Source organism: Artibeus jamaicensis, unplaced genomic scaffold (genome assembly GCF_021234435.1).
Source record: "Artibeus jamaicensis isolate MK-2021 breed Jamaican fruit bat unplaced genomic scaffold, CSHL_Jam_final contig_1539, whole genome shotgun sequence".
Taxonomy (NCBI): domain Eukaryota; kingdom Metazoa; phylum Chordata; class Mammalia; order Chiroptera; family Phyllostomidae; genus Artibeus; species Artibeus jamaicensis.
The window spans coordinates 1,757,951-1,775,983 of record NW_026521299.1 but is presented as its reverse complement, the minus strand read 5'-3'; the positions used below and the strand labels follow the sequence as shown (position 1 = coordinate 1,775,983).

Sequence of the window (18,033 nt, the reverse complement as noted above, 5' to 3'; positions counted from 1 at the left end):
TAAAAAATATTAACAGTAAAATGACAACAAACCCACAGTTATTAACAAACAAACCTAAAACAAAAACAAAAACAAATAAGCAAACAAGTAGAACAGGAACAGAATCACAAAAATGGACATCACATGGAGGGTTAGCAACAGGGTAGTGGGAGGGGGAGAGGGGGGAAAAGGCAGAGAAAATAAGTAGCATAAACGGTAGGCAGAAAATAGATTGGGGGAGGGCAAGAATAGTATGGGAAATGTAGAAGCCAAAGAATTTATATGTAAGACCCATGGATATGAACTAAAGAGGGGAGAATGAGGGTGGGAGGAGGTGTTCAGGGCGGAGGGGAATGAATAAAGGGGTGAAAATGGGACAACTGTAATATAATAATCAATAAAATATATTTTAAAAATTTTTTGGAAGAATATACAGGAAACTGATCACCTTCACCCCTGGGGAGTGGGGCTGGAGATCCCACATCCAATCCCTTTTTGTCGCATAACTCTCATCTGCCAAGGTGTTATTTTTCTATCACTAAATATTTTAACATAAAAATAAGCTAAAACGAGGGGCTGAGCTGTACTACCACCACAGTCCTCCACAAGTGCTTAAAGTTCATCCTGAGGGTAAACTAAAGGGAGTCTGTTTGAACCAGGGAGCAGGCCCTGCTGGCCGAGCAGACACTGTAACAGGCTCAGAGGCGGAGGTGGAAGGGCTGAAAACAGTCTGTGAGCTCACCCAGAGCATCCCTGCAGCCTTGGAAGGAGCAACAACTGCTGCGATTCCACCTTCTGCCTAAAGCTGAGAGCTGACAGCCTAGGGCCAAAGCAGGAGCAAGGGGTCAGGGCCGCTGGTAGATCAATGCTGCCCACCCTGTCCTGTGGCTCAGACTGATCCAGGCCTGGGAGAGGCCTGGCTTTCCCACCTGACAAACATGCAAACCCAAAGTTGGGAGAAGCAACCCAAGGGAGAAGCAACCCAAGGGAGAAAGACAAGGGCCTCTGGAGGGGCTTGCTAGTCTTCCCAGCTCAAAGAATTCCACACAGCACATGGCAGGGCTTCCTGGGGCTAGAAATAACCACATGCCTCTCTCCTCTCCTACCACCTTTACCTGCTCCTCCTCCAACAACCCCCCGCCCCCGTACCAGTCAATGGAAAGTGTTCCCTAGTTATGTATGTGGGTTGTTCCTCACTAGTTTCTTTTCAACCATCCACTGTCCCCTTTCTCTGACTTTGTGGTAGTCTTGGCTCAGGCCCTGACCACCCCGCTTGAACCTATCTCTAGACACTTCTTCGCCCCCAGTCCAGCCTCCCTACTCCTGCTGGTGACATTCCTAAGCCCACACATGATTGGTCACATCCCTGCCCATTCCTGCAGCTCTCTGTGCTCGAAGAATAAAACCCAGCTTCTTCACGTGGCACCCAAGGCCTCCCACACGGGCCCCCAACCTGTTGGTCTAACGACAGAGGGTAAGAGCAGTAGTAGTAACAACTGAATGTGCCAAGTGCTTCCTGAGCACCTCTTAATCCCTGTAACAACCAGGATTTCTTTTTGGCAGATGAGAAAACTGAGCACAGGAGGGTTAGGTAACTTGCCCAGGGTCACAGTCCAAGCTCATAAGGAATGTACTGGACTAGAACTAATGACCTTTTACCCCTCTGCCTTCCCTGAAAGATTAAACCCTCAAGGGCTGGGATATGCCTCCCTTTTACTGTAGCAGCAGGCTCCCCATGGCTTCACTGACGCCGCAACAGAAACTGGTGAGGGGTGCAGAAGGAAAGAGGGCATAGGTGTTCCTAAGATGGAAATCAAAGATACTGCGGGTCACACAAATTACTCCTAAAATTCTCTTTGAGTTCCAAGAAGGAATATCAATCTTTAATGGCAGAGAAATTTTATAGAAAGCAGAAGCTGTATATATTTTTTTAACAAATGATTAACTACAGCATCCTGAGACTCCGGATTAATCAGCATGGACAGTCACATCTATTCTATGAGACCTGCAGAAGGATTTTACTGCTATGATGGTTTCACTTCACGACAAACTGCCAGGGACGGCACAGTGCAGCGGATGCTGGGGGCTCGGTCGGAAACGCCCCTCCTGAGGGCGACCCGTTCCTGCAGCAACGTCTCCTGGCAGCGCTGAGGCATGTCCAGGAACAGGAGGCACTCCTGCCACTAGCCTCCGGGTGCCCCCGGGCCTGGGACTGGGCTGAACACATGGCTCCCGTCCCAGAGGCTCCCACTAAGCTGCCAACTGTTCCCACTTCCTCGAGTTCTAAGGGCTACTGCCGGGTCAGAAAGAAGGGGCAAAAACAACCTACAACGACAATGACAATGACACTAAAGGAGAGAGACAGAACAGGAGACAGCACGGAGAAACTGAACGGCAGAGGAGAACGCTGATTCGATCAACTTTGGCGCTCCCCCAGCGGCTTCCTGGCAGGGGTGTGAGGCACATTTTCTCAAGTCCTCTTCCACGCTTCCTCTTCCCCTGCCATCCTCACCCTGTACTGCTTTTGTTTACTCATCCAGGTCTCCCCCATGCATGGCACCCCTCACTGGTCCTGACAACTGGCTAAGTTAATGCTGAGTGAGTGGCAGCAGACCCTGCAGACTGTGTACGCCACACGTGCTCCCCCAGTTTTATTTCAGGCAGGAATGCATACAGCTGAGAGACTTCTTAGTCTCTCTTGCAGCTACGGGAGGCCAATGAGGCAAAGAAGAAATTACTGGGTGGGACTTGCAGGGAAGGTCCTTAGAAAGGAGACAAACAGTTGGCAGGTGTCCTGCTTGTCTCTCCCCCTTGTCCCTGGAAACCTGGCTTGACAGCTGGAGCTACAGCAGCCATCTCAGACCATGACACAGCCCTGAGGATGGCAGAGCAGAGAAACCAGCTTTGGACTGTCTTCCCAGGTTTCTTTTAAACACTTACAGAGAATAAACCTCTGTTGGTTTAAGCCACTGCTATTTCTGGTCTCTGCTTACTAACTGCCAACTGTACTTCCTAACTGATTAATGAATAAACCAATTAAACTTGGTTTTCTTAAATTACTCATCGTTAACTTCCAGTTCAAAGACCATCTACCACATCTACTCTTTGTAATACAATGATACCTTGCCATTAATTAGGAACATCAGGAAGACAGAGGGACAGAGGCAATACAAGAAAGAGGTAGGAAAGGATGAAGAAGTTAGGTTAAATAAAGAAGATGATGAGGGCTGGAGGCCGGAGGGGGGTAGGAAAATTAGGGGCAGAGAAGAGAGGCAATGCCGGGGAAAGGTAGGGTAGGAACAAAGGGAAAAGGTGCCAGAACAAAGGAAAGGGGAAGATGAGGGGCAGGGTAGAGACCATGGAGAGATGGAGCAGGGGACAGAAGGGCCAGGGAATGATGTCTGGGTGTGCTGTGGCAGCAGTGACCACAGAGAGAGCACTCGCTGCAGGCTGGGCATTGTGCTAAGCACTCTGTGCATTCTCTCTACTCCTCGCCCTCTAATCCTTGCCCTCCTGAGGTACTATGCCCACTTCACAAGTGAGGTAACTCTGGCTCTGAGATATTAAATAACTTTCCCTCACAGTAAGTAGTAGAGATAGAAGATTTTCTTGAAGTATCCTTACATGGGAGGGAGGGGGCCCATCATCCTTCAGTTTCTCTTTATTCCACAGCCTGGAATATAGATGTGGTAGCTGGATCCATGGCAGCCGTTTTGGACAATAAAGACAACAGCTACACCCCGAGAATCACAGAGCAGCGAACTGGAAGAAGCTTGGGTACTTTGTGATCCAGTGGCACTTCCACAATCGCCTGACATGACAGACTACATGGCCTGTCGACCTGGAGTCCTCATCCATACCTGCTTCAGATCTCAACTTGCTCCACTTTCCTCTGACCCTCAACGACAGATTCTAAGGCCCACTCCCAGAGATCTGATTCAGCGATCACTTTGAGATGCAGTCTCCTAGGAAAATGGAGTCAAACTAGAAAGGTAAAGAAACAATCTGAGAATGCACAGGAAAAAACCTTGATGCCTAAAAGCAGCAATGGCTGGTGACCTGCCCTCAGGAGACCTTGGCGATCAGGAAGTGACACTGTAAAGTTAACCTGTCATTATTTAGAGAAATGGAAGAAAGGAGAAGTTCATAAAGACAGAGTTGGGGCCATTCCTCAGAAACATAAAAGGTAGTCTGAGTAATATCAGATCAGTCTGTAACAGTGCTAGCAAATCATCCAAGAAAACAAACTGACTGTCCAAATCTCAGAAAGAGAATCACTCCTCTGAATTCGAGCACCAGCTGTCGAAGAGACGAATGCGCACACAGCAGCATCACATGGCATTAGTCTTGCACTGCTGGTTCCTGCTTCCTGTGTGCGAGGAATTATCTCCAACTAAACTACAAGCTTCCCTCTCTGAGGAGAGGGACTGTGTCACTACCATTTCAGTATCTTCAGCAATAGCATCCAGCGCAGTAGTAAACACACGGGTGCTGAATTCATGACTACAGACCGAGTTGTCTGGAAGAACCAATGGTGATCGTGTGTGTGCTCCTAAGCTATCCACCAACCCCACCTACCTCTGAGCTGAAGCTGATTCCTGAAATCCCAGCCAAGGGGCCTGAGAGTTAGTGCTGTGGTCATTCACTGCTCCCGCCAGATGACGGTCTGCCAGACACCCTTTAGGGATCTTCAGAAATCTGAGAATATTCCTGCAATAGTCCCAAGAGGGCAGAGAATTCAGGTGAATCTTAGGGGGAGGACAGCACAGGCGCCTATTCAATCCGCCATTTTTCACTGCTGAAGTCTCAAAAGCGGTAGAAACCTTAACTGAGCTGGAAATGATGGGCAGTCATGGTGACATTTTCTCTAAACACCAGGCTACTGAGATTCCATGCCCTGGTCTTCTTGGAGGCCCCAATATGTGTAATCATCCACTCCTAAAGTGATGGTCTCTTCTAGAAGTGAAGCCTTATTCTAAAATTAAAGGTTCTGAGGGCCCACTAAGGATTATAATTAGTTTGTATTCTTCTGCCTGGCACTCAGAGAACTGAGTTTGGGGATGGAATGTGGGACAGGAATTCCTAATGCCAGAAACCACTTCAGTTTGCAGGATGTAGTGGCTTTTTCTGGCTGCTGGCTGTTAATCTCTGGCCCCTCAGCTAGACTGAGAATTGCTACCCTGTGTCCCAGCCACATTTCCACCAACTCGGCACGCAACTTTCCAAAAAACCAAACTTTCCTGCTCTCTCTTCCTGCATCTGTGTTTCACCACTTCCAGCTCTTGCCTCTAGTCAACCACAGAAATTCAACTCAACAGGCACCATCAAGTGACAAGTAGAATGTCAGGAGCTTCAAGCAGCAAGAAGAGCAAGACCATGTTCTCAAGGGGATCAGAGTCTGGTGAAAAAAGGAGACATGTAAACGACAGCAACCCACAGAGTGATAATTCCTGTACAAGAGGCCCAGCACAGAGAAGCAAAGGCCACTCTTCTGAAAGGGATGAGAAGGGCAGACAAAGGGAGAGGCACTCCCTGGGAGGAACAAGCATGTGCAAAGCTGCAGAAGCCTGAGTGTGTTCTACTGGAGTCTGCAAGCAGAGGGCGCTAATAAGGACCCAGTTTACCATACGCCAGCCGTTGCCATTTTACAGAAGAGAAAAGTAGGGCACAGAGAGGATGAGCAACTTGTCCAAAATTACAAGTTACAAAAGGATAAATGTAGGTTCTAAGTCAAACAGCTGACTCTAAAACATGAGCTTTTAAGCACTGCAGTACATGCTGAAGTGTAAAAAAGGTAAGTTTATGTAGGACAGGCAAGGGCTGGATCATGAAGGGCTTTGTCCACCATGTTAAGGGCTTAGACTTGAACTTTCAGCAATACAGTGGACTGAATTAATGTGAAAGCACTTCCCCTTCCCACTACAGTCACACAGAAACACTATATAAAGCAAATGATATCCTTAAACATATAGTCAAACTCGAAAGAAAAATATCCCACATGCCAAAAATCACAAGAAAAACTGAAATGTGAACAGTAAGTGGAACTAACACCAAAATGGCCTACAGACTTTTGAAACCACATATGAAGTGGTTTTAGTACCTCATCGTGGCTTTGAGTCCAGATAACAAGATGAGAGCCTTACAGGGCTGCCCAGTACGGTAAAGCGACAAGAAGCTGGCCGTTTCCCCAAGGCTGTGTGGAGAGGGGGGGTCACCCATAACACACTAAACTACTAAGCTACCCCACCCATGAATGCGAATCTGACTTTATACTAACAGAGTGGTGAATGGGCTGCCAAGCTGAGAAATGAACATAAAAACTGAGCCAGGCCCTGGCCGATATGGCTCAGTTGGGGGTGTCGTCCCCTGACCAAAAGGCTGCAGGCTCAATCTCCAGTCCCAAGCGGGTGCGTGCATCCCCTGGCCTGGTCCAGTCACACAGGGGAGGCAACCAATCGATGCTTCTCTCTCACACGGATGTTCTCTCTCTCTCTTCCTCCTTCTCTAAAAGCAATGAAAAAAATAATGTCCTTGAATGAGGATTTAAAAAAGAAACCCACAACGCTGTGAGCCAGGACCACTGAAACACATATAGAAGGACCCACCAGAAGCAAACTGCTCCGAGAAACACCTTCACAACCCAGGGCATAAAACTTGCCCGTAAAATAGAGTCCATCCTGGCGATGCGCCCGCAACCCGGAGTCACGAACCCCACAAGGAGATAAACCATCCACAGGGACAAGCACTGGGCACAAAAAGGTCAAGTAGGAGCACGAGAATCAGAAATAACAAAACAACCTGAAGGAGAGCAAGAAATGAAAAAGCTGAGATGTTTAAAAAGATACAGCAGCACACAAAAAACAGACATGGGACTCGGTGGTGGAAGGGTCTCAGCAGAGTTCTGGACAGCCAGAGCAGGAAAAATGGGGGGGGGGGGACACCAAGGAGATAATGACTGAGAATTTCCCAGAATTAAAAAAAAAAACAAAATTTAAATGTAAGATGATAACATTAGGGGAACCTGGGGGTGATACGGAAACTCTCAAAATCTAAATTTATCTAAAAGGATTCCAAAATAAAAGTGTTTTTAAGTCTTCAAACACACCTAGCACACCAAGCCTAAGCAAGAAAATAAAAAACAAAAAATGGTTCAAAACAAAAATATATAAAATGTATCAACTAAAGTAAAACTATAGATGTTCACTGTACTATTTTTTTTCAATGTCTATGTCAAGATTTTATTTATTTTTAGAGAGGGGAAGAGAGAGAGCAAGAGGAGAGAGAGAAACATCATTGTGTGGCCGCCCCTCACACCCTCCCCACTGGGGACCTGGCCCGCAATCCAAGCATATGCCCCGACCGGGAACTGAACTGGAGACCCCTTGGTTTAGCAAGCTGGTGCTCAATCCACTGAGCCACACCAGCCAGGGCTCACTATACTATTTTCATATAGTAAAAAGATGAAGGAAAAGTAAGAGTAAGAATAGAAATAAGATATGTAATTTTTCAAACCAGTAAAGGGAATAAAGAAAAAATCTAACGTAAGGCAGGAAAGGAGAAAAGCAAAACAGAAGGTATATGGCCAATACTCAAAACATTATCATATATTTAAGTCAAATCCCAAAAATGTAAATAAATTAAATGCATTTAGGACAGATTCTTTGGATTCTGTTTATGAAAGAAACTTCTAAAACATCATGAGATGGAAGGATGAAAATATGAGGCAAATAACCACAAGCTGAGGTAGCACTAGTATCAACGGACTTCAAGGCAAAGCAGGAGAGACACTAAAAAGGAAGAATCAACAGCCTTGGTGACTGATTAAAAGAGACACTGGGAGAGGGGACAAATGGAGGACAACCGTCAGGTGACCAAGGGCATGGGGATATTCCAATTAAGGTGGAGGCTGTGGGAAGAGCATGTCTGGCAAAAATATAAGGGTCATTTGGAGGCATGCTGAGATTCAGGAACTCTGGAGACTCCCAGGCGAAGGTGCCCCATGAGCAGTTACAGACACAATCCCAAAGTCAGTGGTTATTCCAGAGTTTTTCAGAGAAGACTCTTAACAACACAGTATTAAGAATGTACCTAATTCTGTCCTGGCCAGTGTAGCTCAGTGGACTGTGCACGGGCTGTGAACCAAAGGGTCGCTGGTTCGATTTCCAGTCAGGCACATGCCTGGGTTGCTGGGCCAGGTCCCCAGTAGGCAGTAGGGGGTGCGTGAGAGGCAACCACACACTGATGTTTCTCTCCCTCTCTTCTTCCTTTCCCCCCTCTCAATAAATAAATAAATAAATAAATAAAATATTTTTTAAAAGACATTAAAAAAGAGAATATATGTAATTCTTATTCCTTTCTTTTAAAAAATCCTAAAAGAACCAACCCCAAGCCCCAATCCCAGGACTTATCCCAACCGTGGCCGTAAACTTGTGTTTCCCACTCATTCCTGGCCCATCCACGCTGTGCTCCTGCTGGGTGCTGAGAAGACGGTGAGAGTGTGAGTGCCTCCGGCTTCCGGAGCCACTTCCAGTCCCACACACAGTGGAAAAGCTCCTTGGAAGGAGGAACCCTGCGTCTGTGCAGCCACAGGTGAAAAAGACTCACCAGAAGCCAGACTCACCATAAACAGAATCTGGCTCAGGAGCCAGACACCCTACGGTTTGCTACCAATGACCACTCCTACTGCTCAGTCTCAAAGTTGGGTTCAAGTAGGCACAGTTAGTTACCCAGTGCTGACCCTGCACTGATGTGGAATAAAGGATAACCATAATAAAGAAAGACCATAACAAACACCACCAGAAAAATGCCAAAGGCTCTATGGTACGAAGAACCATAGCGAATCCCTGTGTGCTATTCACTCGCACAGAATCAGCAGTCCATGGAGCAGAGGACACTGGGAATGTGCTTCCCCAGGTCTCCCTGTCACATTGTTCCAGGGCACCCCCGCCCCTGTGCTGCCCAGGGGCTCAGGCCTCCACGCACTCACCATGCTCCACAGTGAAGCTGGTTGTTTCCACTCAAATACACCAAGTGCTTACAGAGAGTCAGGCACATGCTGCATGTTTTATGAGCTTCTTTCATTTAATTCTCTCAGTTACCCTATGAGGTGTGTGCCCCTATTATTCCCATTTTTCAAATGAGGAAACTGAGGTGCACAGAGGCAAATAAAACTCCCCCAAAGTCACTGAGGTAGGGGCACAGGGCCTGACTGTGAACCCAGGTCTAACCCCAGACCCACACTCTTTTTTTTTAATTCTTTTTAAAAAATTTATATTTAGAGGGGAAGGGAAGGAGAGAGGGAGAGAAATATCAATGTATGGTTGCCTCTCATGTGTCCCCTGCTGGGAACTGGCCTGCAACCCAGGCATGTGTCTTGACTGGGAATCGAACCGAGATCCTCTGGTTCGCAGGCCTGTGCTCAATCCGCTGAGCTACACCAGCCAGGGCCAGACCCACACTCTTGTATGACACGCTGCTTTGTCATATGGCCTCATGTATGTCCATATGCTGTTTACTCTCCTAGACCACCCACTCTGCAGTCCACCGTCATGGCTGCTGCTGCAGCCAGCGCTGCGCACAGTGGACAGATGAGGAGCGCTGTGGTGGGGCGGCAGAGGGAGAGGCTGGATTTGAGCCAGAGCTCCTAGGCTAGTCCCAGCTTTGGATACTCAAAGTACAGGCTGACTGACTCTCTCCAATTACGAAGCACACAGAGTCAGGCACAGTGCTAAACACTGTAATCTAATCATCAAAATGGTCCATTACTCCCATTTTCCCGAAGGGGAAACTGAAGCTCAGAGGGGTTAATAATCTGTCCAAGGCCCTTGGTTAATGAGAGAACCAGACGCAAACCGAGACCCACCTCTCCAAGGACTGCACTTGCAGTTGCTATGTACACAGCCTTGCTCATCTTCTGGCCCAGGCAGGAGTCGGGGGAGCAGGGAAGGGCAGCGAACTCTGCCTTCGGACCTGGGAAGTAGTGGACATGTAGTCACTTTAAATTGGAAACACTGCCCGTATTTCAGGCCCAGCGAGGAGGCCCACGAGCGCAGATATATACACGGCTGCAGAACAGGGAAGAATCCTACAAAGCCTTTTTCCAAATAAGGTCCCATTCACAGGTTCTGAGGAGTAGGACATGGACTACTTTTTGGGGAGGGCACTATCCAGCCCACTGCAGGTGGCGAAATCAGAATGCTGACAACAAACACCGCGAGAATGCGAAGGATGCCTGCGCACAGCAGACAGCGGCGTTCAAGCTGTCCGAAGGCTCCCGGGAACTGAAAGAATGGCGGATAATGAAGGAAATGGAGACATGGGAAGAGGGGGACAAGGAGGAGCTCCGCTTGAAAACTGAGCGCTCCGGCCCTGATCCTGCGCTCAGTTGGCTGGGTGTCATCCCGCGAAGCGAAAGGGCACCATCTCAATTCCTGGTCAAGGCATCAGATCCACCTGGGCTGTAGGTTCGGTCCCTGGCTGGGACCTGTAAGAGAGGCAAATAATCAACGTTTCTCTCTCTCTTTCTCCCTCCCTTCCTTTCTCCCTAAAAAAGGGTGAACATGTGGGTCTACACTCAGCAGAGAAGGATCTAAGGCAAGAGGTTCAGTACTGGTATCTACAGGAGGTCACAGCCACAGGAAGGGCCAAGGGGAGAGAAGCAGCAGGCCAGAAGCCCCCAGGACCCTCACACTCAGGGAGGGGCAAGAGGAACCTAGGCAGCAAAGATGAAGTCAGAGAGGAAGAGAAACCAGGCCGGGGAGGGGATATGTTTCGTCTGCTAGAGGGCAGGGCCCATCTCTTCCTGCTGTGTATTTACAGAGTCTAATACCGTGCTAGACACGACTGCTAAATAATAAAACAGTGAACACTTATGTGAAAGGCCAAACATGAGAGATGCCTGAGATGCAAAGAAAAGAAGCTAAGGCACATGTAATACAGGTGATCTCTGCAATTGCAGGAGGCAGCTCCTTATGAGATGGATGGGGGAGGGGGAAGGCTTAGAGCAAACTCCGAGGGAAATGTGCTATGAAAACCAGGAGGTGAGTAAAAGGATAACCAGCCAGCCGTTGTCGGGGAAGGTGAATTTCTCAGACCTTCACTGACCCCACACAGGGACACGTGAGCTCTCTGCTACACACGAGCACTCCCTTGCCATCCTGCTCTCCCTCCAAATCCCAAGTGTATACTCCACTTACTCATCTGAAAAACAAGCAGATGCTACAATTCCTCCTTGAAGAAAAGAAGTGCTGTGAATCCAGGAGCAGGAGGCTGCCATGACCCGAGGAGACCTAACCCGAAACCCTGGCGATGGTCCTTGTCGTGGGCGGGTAGCAGGCTTTTCCAGACAGGAACTGTGTGGACGGGAGTAGGGAGTGCTGCCAGCGGGTGACTCAGGCAGTGTTTACCAGTGTGTGGGTGCCTACCACCTCCGAGGGGACAGACTGGGTTGATTGCATCAGACTTCCTGGAAATATTTCTTAATTTCTATTTTTTAAGGCACACAACTTCCAGGGTGACATCTCTCTGATGAGTTCAAAAGACATTTCAGTCGGCAGCTGAAACTAACATCTTCTTATACACTCGACCAACCCAACTTGACTCACTCCCCAGTGTGTCCACGCATGACAGGGGAAGTGGCCAGAGAATGCCATGCAGCCCCCGTCAAGGCAATAGGAAATGAGGTGATACCACAGGGCCACATGATGACCAACGTCAGAGCTCCTAGACACCACCTTCTCACCCAACAGGCAGGGTTTCATGGCCCAGGAAAAGGGGCGTGTGACCACTGACTACCAAACTAACTGGTTCACAGGACTTCCTTTATAAACTGACTCAGATTTACTGAGTCAGGTGCTCTCATATATTGCAGAGACTGTAAATCAGTACAACTCTGTGGAATTTGGGAAAGTATCAATGCCCTTACATTTTGGTTCACAAGATTATACACACATGCACGCACATCCACACTTTTAAAACAATGCCTACACGCCCTGGCTGGTGTAGCTCAGTGGATTGAGTGCAGCCCTGTGAACTAAGGGATTGTGGTTCGATTCCCAGTCAGGGCACATGCCTGGGTTGCAGGCCAGTTCCCAGAGGGGGACACATGAGAGGCAACCGTACATTAATATTTCTCTCCCTCTCTCCTTCCCTTCCCCCCTAAAGATAAATGAATAAAACCTTAAAAAAATAAAACAATGCCTACAAAGTGCAGGACTCTGCAGGTAGCAGGAGGACGATGCTGACAAGACGGACGAGGCGGCCGCCCTCAGAGCTGCTGTGCTGGTCAAGATGCGGACGACTAACCGACAAATGAACAGACAAGATGACTTCTGAGGACAGGAGGCATTAGAGCAATTGTAAAAGATAAGGAACAACCTACATATCATCCGCAGAACTGGTTAAATGTGCTCAGATGCACCCATAAGAAGGAATACTGATCTGCTGTTAACGCATTCTTGAAAATTCTACTCTAATCACTAGTGATGTAAATGTTTAAAGCAGGTTTCAAAACAGCATCACAATTATGCTCAACGAAAGAAGGCAATCACAAAAGACCACATGTTGTATGACCCCATGCATATAAAATGTCCAGAACAGGCAAATCTGTGGACACAGAAAGTAAGGGGAAGAATGGGAGTGAATGCTAATGGATACAAGATTTCCTTTGAGGATGATGAAAAGTTTCTAAAATTTTATGGTAATGACTGCACAAATCCGCAAATATACTAAAAACCATCAAATTGTTTATTGATTTGAAAATGTTAATTATTTACACAATTAACTAATATATATTATTAAGCAGGTAACACTGGTTAATAACACATAAACGTCGGGTATACAGAGTCACGACATGGCACCTGCGCACCCGAAGTCCAGCTTCCTCCAATGCCATGTATCTGATCTCCTTCACTTTCTTGTCCTCCCCCACTCCCTCCCCCTAGTAATCACCATTCTGTGGCCTGTATCTGTGAGTTTGTTTTCTGTTCGTTTTGTGATTCTTTTTTGTTTTAGATCCCACATATGAATGAAATTGCACAGTTAGTTCTTGTTCTTGTTCTTGTTCGTCTGACTTATTTCACTTAGCACAACACTTGCACGGTCCATCCACGCTGTCGCACGGCAACACTTCATCTCTTCCATGGCCATGCAGCACCTACGGTTCCCATGTGCCCCATCTTTATCCAGCCATCTGTTGAAGGACACTTAGGTTGGTTCCACGTTTGGCTCCTGGGAATAATGCTACAGTGAACCTAGGGATACGTATATCTTTATAAATTAGTGTTTTCAAATTTTTCAGGTGGATACCCAGAAGAGGAATTGCTGGATCATATTGCAGCTTTGTTCTTGATTTTTTGAGAAACCACCATACTGTTTTCCATGGTGGAGGTATCAAATTGTACGTTTTAAATGAGTGAATTTGTGGTATTTAAATTATGCTCAATAGAGCTGCTAAATAACAGTATTACGATATGATTTCACTACAGTTTTCAAAACAAGGATGTGTGAACGTGTGCATGTGGGAGAGAGCAGGAAAGAACATCCATCGAAATGCTAACTGTGGGGACCCTCTGAAAGTTCTAGATAACCTCTCCTTCTTGACAGTGTCGCTCTGTGTTTTCCAATATTCTAAAATGTAGATGTGAGTTTACCTGACAAAAGAAATCAGCCAGGGTTCTAAAATCTAGAACTACACTTTAAGTAAGTCTAAAGCACAGAAGCAAAAAGGTCCAACTGAGTTAACTTGGGTATACCTAAGGATGTCATGGCCTTGGCACCAAAAATAACCAGACAGCAAAGCAAAGGAATCTTGTGTCCCAGATAAATTAGACCAGCAGGTCCTGGTTAGGGAGGGTTTGTTGACCACTGCAGAGCTTGTTCCCCTCCGCAAACACTTTAAAAGAAAATCAGTGGTCACCATAAAGCTCAGATCCTATCAAAGAATGCAAAAGAACATCAAAGATTTGCCCCAGCCAGGCAGCTCAGTCAGTTAGAGTGTCATCCCAATGCGCCAAAGTTGTGGTTTTGATTCCCGGTCAGGGTGCGTACAAGAATCAACCAATGAATGTGTAAGTGGAACAACATATTGATGTCCTTCTTTCTCTGTCTCTCAAAAAAAACCCCAATCAATAAAAAAATTTTTTAAAGAATATCAAAGACTTGCCTGATTGGTGTAGTTTAGTGGACTGAGCATGGGCCTGCAGACCAAAAGGTTGCTGGTTTGATTCCCAGTCCAGGGCACATTGCCTGGGTTGCTGGCCTGGTCCCCAGTAAGGGGCACATGAGAGGCAACCACACATTGATGTTTCTCTCCCTCTCTTTCTCCTTCCTTTCTTCTCTAAAAATAAATTAATAAAATCTTTTAAAAAACATTTTATGAGGTATTAAAAAAAAGAATGTCAAAGATTTGAACAAATGCAGTTGAAAGCCTCCTGGAACTTGTGGTTTTAAAAAAATTATATATATTTATTTTTTTAACTTTATTTATTTATCTTTAGAGGGGAAGGGTTAGGGAGAGAAACATCAATGTATGGTTGCCTCTCGTGCATCCCCTGCTGGGAACTGGCCTGCAACCCAGGCATGTGCCCTGACTGGGAATCGAACTGCGATCCTTTGGTTCACAGGCCCGTGCTCAATCCACTGAGCTCATCAGCCAGGGCTATATTTTGTTTACACTATTACAGTTGTCCCAATTTTTCTCCCTTTGCCACCTTTCATCCAGCCCCCCACTCCCTCAGACAATCCCCACACTACTGTCCATGTGTGTAGATCATACACATGTGTTCTTTGGCTACTCTGTTCCCTATGCTGTACTTTACATCTCCGTGACTATTCTGTAACTGCCAATTTGTATTTCTTAATCCCTTCACCTTTTTTGCCTATCCCCCAAGCCCCTCCCATCTGACAAGCATCAAAATATTCTCTGCATCTATCATTCTGTTTCTGTTCTGCTTGTTTATATTGTTTTCTAGATTCAGTTGTTCATAGATATGTACTTATTGCCATTTTATTGTTCATATGTACTTTTTAAAGTATTTACTCATTTTTTAGAGAGAGGAGAGGAGAGAGGAGAAAAAGAAAAGCAGCTTTGACGTGTGGGAGAAACAGCCTCTACTAGCATGCCCCCAACTGGGACCCAACCCACAACCCAGACATGTGCCTTGACCAGGAATCAAACCAGTGACCTTTTGGTTTGCAGATCCGCACTCAATCCACTGAGCCACATCAGCCAGAGTTATTGCTCATATTTCTGATCTTCTTCTTCTTTTTCTTAAAGGATACCCTTTAACATTTCATATAATACTGGTTTGGTGGTGGTGCACTCCTTTACCTTTTGCTTGTCCAGGAAGCTCTTCATCATCTGGCATTCATTTCTAAATGATAGCTTTGCCAGGTACAGTAATCTTGGTTGTAGGTCTTTGCTTCTCATCACATTAAATAGTTCTTAATAGTTCTTGCCAAACCCTTCTAACCTGCAGAGCTTTTTTTTTTTTTAATAAGAAATCAGTTGACAGTCTTATGGAAGCTCCCTTCTAGGTCACTAACTGCTTTTCTCTTGTTGCTTTTAAGATTCTCTTTTTGTATTTAACCTTTGACATTTTAATTATGATGAATCTTGGTGTGAGCCTCTTTGGATTCATCTTGTTTATGATTCTCCTTGCTTTCTGGATTTGTATGCCTACTTCTTTCACCAAGTTAGGGAAGTTTTCTGTCATTTTTTCAAATTGGTTTCCAATTTCTTGCTCTCTTTTCCTTCTGGCACCCCTATGATGCGAACGTTGGTGTGCTTGAGGTTGTCCCAGAGGCTCATTACACTATCCTCATTTTTTTTTGGATTTTTTTTTTCTTGCTGCTCTGACTGGTTGTTTTTGCTGCCTTATATTACAAATCGCTTATTTCACTTTCAGCTTTATCCACTATTACTGTTTCCCTGTAAGTTGCTTTTTATTTCAATTAATGTGTCCTTTATTTCTGACTGAGTATTTTTTATACTGCTGAGCTGGGTGCTCACTAAGTTCCTTGAGCATCCTTATAACCAGTGTTTTGAATTCTGCCTCTAGACTGCTTGCCTCCATGTTGTTTAGTTGTTTTTTTCTCCTGGAGTTTTGTTCTATGCTTTCATTTGGGCCATGTTTCTTTGTCTCCTCATTTTGGCAGCCTCCCTGTGTTTGTTACTATGTATTAGGTGGAGCTGCTATGTTTCCCAGGCTTGGCAGAGTGGCCTAATGTAATAGGCGTCCTGTAGAGTCCAGTGGTTCAGCCTCCCCTATTACCAGAGTTGTGTACTAAAGGGGTGCCCATCATGTGAGCTATGCACATCCTCCTGTAGTAGTTGAGCCTTGATTGCTGTTGGCACATCCAAGGTCAGCAACCACCCATGTTCTGTCTGGGGTCACATAGCATAAGCTACAAAGTGATCTGCAGATGGCTGCTACTTGTGCTGGACTTGGAGGTGCCCAATGAACCCAAGCTGTGAACCAAGGCCAGCCGCTGCTAGTGCCACTCCTGGGGCAACTTCGCAAGAGGTACAAGCAGAGAGACTGCTTGTTGGAGAGAATTTAGGAAAGTGTGAAGCATGGGCCCAAACAAGCCACTCCTATGAAAAAGCTTGGGTGGGCCTGAAAGTTGGGAGAGGCAGGACCTCAGAGAATCACCAGGGTGAGGCAAACTGTGTGAGCCAGGTTGATGGAGACTCAGATATGGCACCTGCCTGCTGGCTCTGTGGTTCTGGGCAGAGGGAGGGCTCAGAACAGGAACAATCGCGTCTGCCAGCATTTCTGTCTGGGAGAAAGCTGCCCCCCAGCTCTCGCTCTGATGCTGTACAATTCAGTTCCTCCCCGATATGTCTCTGGTGCCTTTCAATCAGCTGCCCCATCCTGGAGCTCAGAGGGAGTGAGTCTGAGTAAGTCTATGCATGGGCCCTTTAAGAGGAGCTTCCTGGGACTCCAGAAGTTTCTGTCTTCTCCAGCCTCAATCCCCACTGATTTTTATAGCCAGAAGTTACGGAGACTTATCTTCCTGGCACTGGAACCCTGAGCTGGGGGCCTGATATGGGGCTGGGACCCCTCACTCCCAAAATATCCCTCCCCATTTTTTCAGCCACTTGTGGGTATGAGACCAGCCTGTTCCACATCTCCACCCCTCCCACCAGTCTCAGTGTGGTTTCTTCTTTAATTCCGTAATTGCCAAATTTCTACTTAGTTCGATTTCTGACTGTTCTGAATGATGGTTGTTCTATACTTTAGTTGTAATTTTGACATGGTTGTGCGAAGAGGCAAGCTGTGTTTATCTACGCCACCATTCTGACCAGAAGTCCCTCCTGGACACTTTTTGTGTTTTTTTTGTGTGTGTGTGAAAAGGAAACAAAATGTTTATTTAATGCTATTCAGGCCTAACGCCACCACTAAAATAGCAAAGTCCTTTAGGGTATACACCTACACCCACACAGCGCTCCCTTCTCCCACTGTCCCAACTCCGGGTACCGTAAATCAGGAAAAGAGCACACATCTGTGTTGCAGGCCGCTGGCACCATCAGCTGTGTCACCGTGCAGGCAGGATCTCTCTCTAGTTAATCCAAAGTACTGTGGTACCCTCTCATGGTCCACTGGCACGAGTTCTTTGTACCCAGTTCCAGTCAAAGTCTCTCCTGCTTTTCCAGGCCACGCGGCCAAAGGGGCATCCCAAAGCCATGTGGGCCTCTTCTACCAAAGCTGCAGGGGTTTGCACTCCACCAAAAGCATGTGTCTTTCTTCTTCACCTGGCTGCAGGGACATCCATTCTGGCAAAGCTGCGTAATTTTCCCTTTCACCTGGGCAGTTATCTCCTCATGTCCTGGAGCCCATCTTTTCCAAGCTCTCACCCAGGCGCTTCTCCCCTCCTGGACACTTTCAAGAGTCACTTCTAGGATGTAGACTGTGAGGCCCTCAAGACAATGATCTGTAGGCCCCTTATGACGTCTAATCAGTGACTTCAAAGGCACCTCTCTGAGAAGTCAGTGATTACCTAACCAGGCTCCCCACTCAAGTCACTGGGGAGCTTTAAAATTCCTGTACTTCA

The 18,033-nt window shown here is 46.6% G+C and overlaps 1 protein-coding gene across 4 annotated transcripts in view; it reads right to left on the bottom strand.

Moving 5' to 3' along the window:
* Nucleotides 1-18,033, bottom strand: part of PPARD (peroxisome proliferator activated receptor delta) — an 85,191-nt gene that overhangs the window by 47,649 nt on the left and 19,509 nt on the right. Inside the window, exon 1 of one of the 4 annotated variants that reach the window (XM_053669213.1) lies at nucleotides 4,558-5,216. The exons of the other annotated variants lie outside the window; for them this stretch is intronic. The gene's annotated coding sequence lies outside the window, so the exon portion shown is untranslated. Of the gene's footprint in view, nucleotides 1-4,557; nucleotides 5,217-18,033 lie in introns of those variants that run through there. 4 annotated transcript variants of the gene reach the window in all.